Source organism: Varanus komodoensis, unplaced genomic scaffold, assembly GCF_004798865.1.
Source record: "Varanus komodoensis strain SLA01 unplaced genomic scaffold, ASM479886v1 scaffold14_1, whole genome shotgun sequence".
NCBI classification, from domain to species: domain Eukaryota; kingdom Metazoa; phylum Chordata; class Lepidosauria; order Squamata; family Varanidae; genus Varanus; species Varanus komodoensis.
In genome coordinates this window covers 9,836,630-9,842,835 of record NW_025335438.1, presented here as the reverse complement: position 1 = coordinate 9,842,835, position 6,206 = coordinate 9,836,630, and positions in this window count along the sequence as shown.

The window sequence follows — 6,206 nt, the reverse complement described above, 5'->3', positions numbered from 1 at the left end:
TTGAGGCAGACCGAGCATGGCCAGAGCTCAGCACCTGGTCTTGTTAGGCCTTACCAAGAATAGCCCGATTCTTCTACCAGGTTAAAGAATCAGGGATGGCACTGACCTCTACAGGATTCTTTGAAACATATAAAATGGTTCCTAAGCCATGCAGAGCCACTTTGCATGCTAGGGATCCCTTGGCATGGTAGGGCCTCACTGATTCTTCATTATGTTGAAAGTCTTGAAACACATGAGGAAAGGTATTGAGTCAGCCTCCAGGATCTGTCAAACTTCAGTGTTTTCCACTCTTCCTGCAGCTGGCAAGTATCTTCCAGAGGCACACCAACCTACCAGAGCAGACGGACAGATTGCTGAAAAGGATTAGGGAATAAATGACAATCAGCCACTGTCAAACCTTGTTTCATATTTTGGAAGTCTTCTGGTGAGACAAAAAAGGTCCAACTCCAGTCAGAAAAGACTGATTTTCTGACACATGGAAGTTACTGGCACTAGGTCAGCATGATTGGTATGGTGAATGCTGTTTCTTAATTTCACTCTTCTATATATCAAAAAGGAAGGAAGGAAGGAAGGAAGGAAGAAAACATGGCATAAAAACAGGATGTAAGAAGCTATAATGTAAATAGAAATACAGTAAATTTCACCATAATTGGAGGGATTGTGACCAGGTGACTTCTGAGCTTGCCTGCTTAGTCTGCTATTCAGGTACAAATTGTTGACAGTCTTTTGACTTTAACCTGGAAATGAGCAGGGCAACCCTTCAACCAGAGGATGCCTTCAAAGAAAGGTTTTTTCTCCATCAAAGAGAAACACATGGACACCCTAAGCCCATCGTCTTACATTTATCTCAAACCAAATTATATACCTCATGGATTGCCAAAAATTTGCTCTGACAGTCACCATGTTTGGTGAAAGTTTGCAGTGATGTCATCCGAGGGAAAGCTTGTAGCACAGTAATAAATAGCAGAAAAATTAACTACCTGTATTTCTCCTTTCCCAGTTCAGTTTCCCAAGCTATAACTTGAGAAGAAATAAAACCATCCCTGAAGATTACAAGCCCCAAAACAACAGGCACTCAGGGGAGTAAGAATGCAGCCAGGGACACATCCACCATCCTGATTGCAAGCCAAGCCTTGTGCTCCATTTGTAGGTGGGGCAATGGTGCCCCCTTACAAGTGGTGTTCAACAAATCACATCATTCCTCTTCCAGTGCAAGATCCTTGCCAAATCAACTCCAAGCTAATGTTCTTCATAACCCCAATCCTCTTTTGTTGTCTGACATGGCTCAGACTGGGAGGTATGTTTTTGCACTCATGCCTCTTGTGGGACCTCTGCTTGGCCACTGTGTGGATAAAATGCTGGACTAGCTAGACCTTTATGTGATCCAGCATGACATTTTTCCTGTTCTTAAGCCAATATTTTTCAGGACTGCTACAAACTCTGCTTTCTCTGGAGGCAGCACCATGCAGGTGATCACATGGATGACCATACAAACATTTAGACAAAGAATGGGCTCAGACAACATGATAACCCACAGTGAAGGATTGAACATGGGTTGTGTATAGGTAGTTGTTGAACCATAGGTTGCTGTGGGTTGTTGCCAAATAGTGGGTTAACATATGACCTGAACCCAACTGTGTGAACAAGTCATGTCTTTTTAACCAGAAATGACGCATGAAGAGAACCTGTTTGTTCCGGGGTTGTGAACTGTGGGTTGTCCACCATGATTTATTATCTAAGCTGGATCCAAAGAACACAACAACCCATGTTTCAACACTCACAGTTGTTATTAAACCCTTACTCAATTCTTGAGTGCTATTGATATTGTGCTATCTAAATCTGAACTTTTTACTCATGGAAATGCTTTGTACCTGAGGTGTAAACACATGCTTACAAATTAATCTTACAGACATATAATTAAGCTTATAAGGCAAGTTTCTGGGCCAGTAGTTGATTTAATTGTTAGTACAGAAACGAAGACTGCTTTGGGAAACCTTCATGACTCAGGACTAACCTACAATACAAACTTAGATTAGTTTAAAATTTATTCCTTTTTCTAATACCCTCCCCACATAATTCTGTGTATTGGTGGACAGCAGAGAACTCCAATGAAGCATTCTCAATACCACATTATAAAAATCCAGGATACTTCAACGATTTTTTAAAAAAGCTGTTTTCCAGTTATAGAAATGACCTATCTGTTTTTGTGCCAGTGAGCCACAAGATAGTAAATGTAAAGTCTACACCACCACAAGACTTTTCTAGGTATTTTAATATTCACATAAAGGTTTAAGTTGATCCTTTTGAAATAAATTTTAATATAAATCAAAGCAACATTTTAAATGCCTTGAGGATAGCTGGATGAAGTAGTTAAAACGCACACACACCATCTGGCAAACAAAAAAAGAAGTGCCCTGAATTTCTATTTTGCCATCTGTGATCTGTTTTTTTCTTAGTAGTTTTAGATAGCCAATAAGCTGCTAATCCTGGCTAAAAGATTTCTGAAAAATCCCCCGCCATTTTTTGTCAAGATGCATTTAAAGGCACAGTCCTCAACTGGGTTTTCTTTCATTACTCTTGAATTCTGCTGGTTTCAGAGTTTATGGCCACAATTTTCCCTTGTTGATTCAGAACTAAACATGACTGGAAGATACCCTCAGTTTATTGGACTATTTGACAAAAACATCATGAAAAATGCAGATTAGGTGGCATAGTGTGTGCAGCACATGAACCCTCCTTCCCAAGTCTTTCAATTTTTCTTTACAATTGTTCATGTATATTACATGTCAGTCCGCACATGCTTCAGTCCCCACCCCAACCTTTAGGCTGCTATCAAGTACAATATGGACATATATTATTAGCAATACTTTCAAGACCAGTTCAATGTCTTTCAAATCATTGCTGTGTAGCTATATGTTATTTGGGTGAAAGTGTGTTTTTGTTTTGCTTGTTTTGTTTTTCTCCTTTTTTCTGTATGTGTGTTTGTATATGTGGTTCTGTTTCTGTTTTGTACTCTCAGCAGTTTTTCACAGATGTTTTGTTTTGCTGAAAGATTGTAAAAATCAAATAAAAATATAAATATTAAAAGACTCCTGAATGAAATGCTCTTTCCTGGGTAAAGTATTACTATGTCTCCCTCAAAACAACACAGTAATGGGCCTCACATGATGACCTCGTAGTATCTTACAGATAGTATCTGACAGTTTTGGATCCCCAGGATAAATGGCCATTTGGTGCCTTCCAGTGCTGAATAAACTCTATATTTATGCATCATCATCAGCGAGTCAGTCAGATGGAAACATGAAAAAGGGATAATAAGGGAAATAGATGGGGGTGAGGAGAGGGGATGCAATTTTTACACCCCCATATTACAAGCACTTGGTAGTGTGGACTCTTAGACTTTGCATAGTTTTACACAGATGATTCAGTGCAAGGTTGCAGCCTTTGTCAAAGAAGCCAAATAGTTACCTTTCTCTGTGACTTCTGCTATGGTCAATGTTATTTGACCTCTTCAGTGATTAATTTAGAAAGTTGTCCTCCAGAATATAGTTTTGGAACCTGCTCCTTCTCCAGATATTATGAGGAAAATACCACAAGTGGAAAACAATTTCTTCTCAGTGATTTATGTAATCAATACCATATTAGCAGTGAGCTACCTGTCTTTCACTGTATCGTGGCCTTGCTTTAAAGAGAAGAATGCTAATCAAGCATGAAAAAGTGCTTTTAAAACAAAGGAAAGCACAATATCTACACAGGTGAAATAATAACTTTCTTAGAGATGTCTGGGAAAATGACCAAGTAATGAAAGCATGCAAGTTATGTGTGAGACAAGGATGTTTCTTAGGCGTTTCTGATAGTTGATTCAGGCTCATGCTGATTTCAGTATGTCCAGACTATGGGCTGTACCAGCTGTAGTTTTCCAGAATAATGTGTGCTTGTAGTGAGATAGTTATGTAGTAGCCTTGGCAAATGCTCACCTGGCAGCTAAACCCAAATTTGCCATACAGAGTTTGAGCCACTATGCTCCCCTACATTAAAAAGGCTTGCTTGACCAGAGTGAACACTAAGAGAATATTAGTGGAAAATATTCTAGTATAGTGCTTGTGTTCTACATGTAGGACATTGATGTGGAAAAGTATTCAAACCTGTGACATTCCCTGTACTCATTCTGAAGAAGCTGAGTTTCATAAGATTCTTACTATAGGCATTTCCTAAACCTTTGCATGGGTTCCCATGCATCCTTCCAAGACTGAAGATAACAAATATGGATGCATCCACTACTTCCTGTGACCTACCTCAGTGTATGAAAAGATAATTGGTTCATAGCAAGATTAATTTGCAGCACATGCATTTTCCTCTTCCTGGAGACCATAGGCCTATCAATTGCTAAAATAAAGCCCATGACATCAGGTGACAGGAATAAGATATTTCCAGAGTATCTTTATTTATTTATTTATTTAGACAGCTTATATGCCGCACCCTTCGCATAAGCCTCGGGGCGGCTTACAATCATTTAGCAGTATATATTTTTGCATTCTGATCTTAGCATGGAAATATGCTGCATAGTTCACAACCTAAATTCTACAAGTTCCTTTCTACCTTTTGAAATATACAGACATGGGCTTTGCCTCCACACAATCTCATGTTCAATCCCTGACTTAACTGCTAGGATTGCCAAAGATTCCTGTCTTAAATTTTGGAGAGTGTCTACCAGTTTGTAGACAATCCTGTGCTGGGTCTGACTTTTTCGAAGGCTAATTCCTTTGTTCATGATTTCCAAGAACATATAAACAACTGATAAAATGGTTTCATTTACTTCTCTGCATGTTACCTCACCTTTTCTTCTGAAGAGTCCAAGGTGGTATACATGTTTCTTCTTCATATAAACCTCCTTACAACTTTGTGACCTAGGTAAGAGTAAGAGTCAGTGACAAGCCCAAAGCCACATACTGAGTATTATGGCCAAATGGGGACTTCAGCTGGCAATTCTGAGTCCAAGTATAACATTCTAACCACAACACCAAGCTGGTTTTATGGTACTGTGGAATCAAAATATTTGGAATACATTCCCATGGGGGGAGGGAACCCCAAGAGACTGACATGTCCATAGCTATTCCATAATGCAATCACTTTGTTACATTGCTGTTCAGTCAGTCTTGGTTATTAAGAATAATAGAAAATAGTAGGAACCAAAATGACTAGTCTTTGAAGTAAATGCAAATGATCACCCCTACTAAAGAGATGTTTCAATTGAACAGGCTGCCACCACTTAAACAAACTACCATAATAAATAATAAATAATTTAAGGAACACATGGCAGAACTATATTGTATAATGAATACATATTTTATATTAATTTATTTTGGTAATCTGAAGTAAATTCTTATCTGATTAAAAACAAATCAATGATTGTCATGCTGTAACTAGTTGCTAACCAAGCAGCAATAACATTGGATCTCTTGGTCTAGCGTTTCACTTTTGCCACAGTGTTCACCTTGATAAGTGCCAATTCAACATACAGAAAGATATGAATATGAAGGCAATAGAATAAAAATGTTCTGCACTGAATGAGCTCAGAGAAAAAGTAGCTTCACCCATTATTGCTTTTGCATGTACTATGCTGAATAGAGAAGCATCATAGTAATTCTACTCCAGAAATACATTGTCAATGCTCTCCCCAAATGGAGGACATTAGCACCTAATTTAACATGTAGGATCACTTCCGATTGTGCACAATGAAATGTTAAGATGGCATGATAAATGTAATTAGTACAGCATGTTTTTTAAGCTCTTACACATGAAAGGTTTAGGGTATTACTTGTAATACACATTCTTGATCAGTGCAAACTCATGTTGAGGTACTTATTTGGGCAGACATACTCTTCATTTATAAATTAGATGTTGATAGAGATAGCTGAATTCCTCCAGGTTTGCTGTGGACTAGGCGAACCAGTTGGAATTAAGATGGCTGGGAGAAATATCAACAACCTCAGATATGCAGATGATACCACTCACATGGCAGAAAGTGAAGAGGAACTAAAGAGCCTCTTGATGCGGGTGAAGAAGGAGAGTGCAAAAGTTGGCTTGAAACTCAACTTTAAGAAAACTAAGATCATGGCATCCGGTCCTCTCACTTCCTGGCAAATAAATGGGGAAGAAATGGAGGTAGTGACAGATTTTATTTTCCTGGGCTCCAAGATCACCAC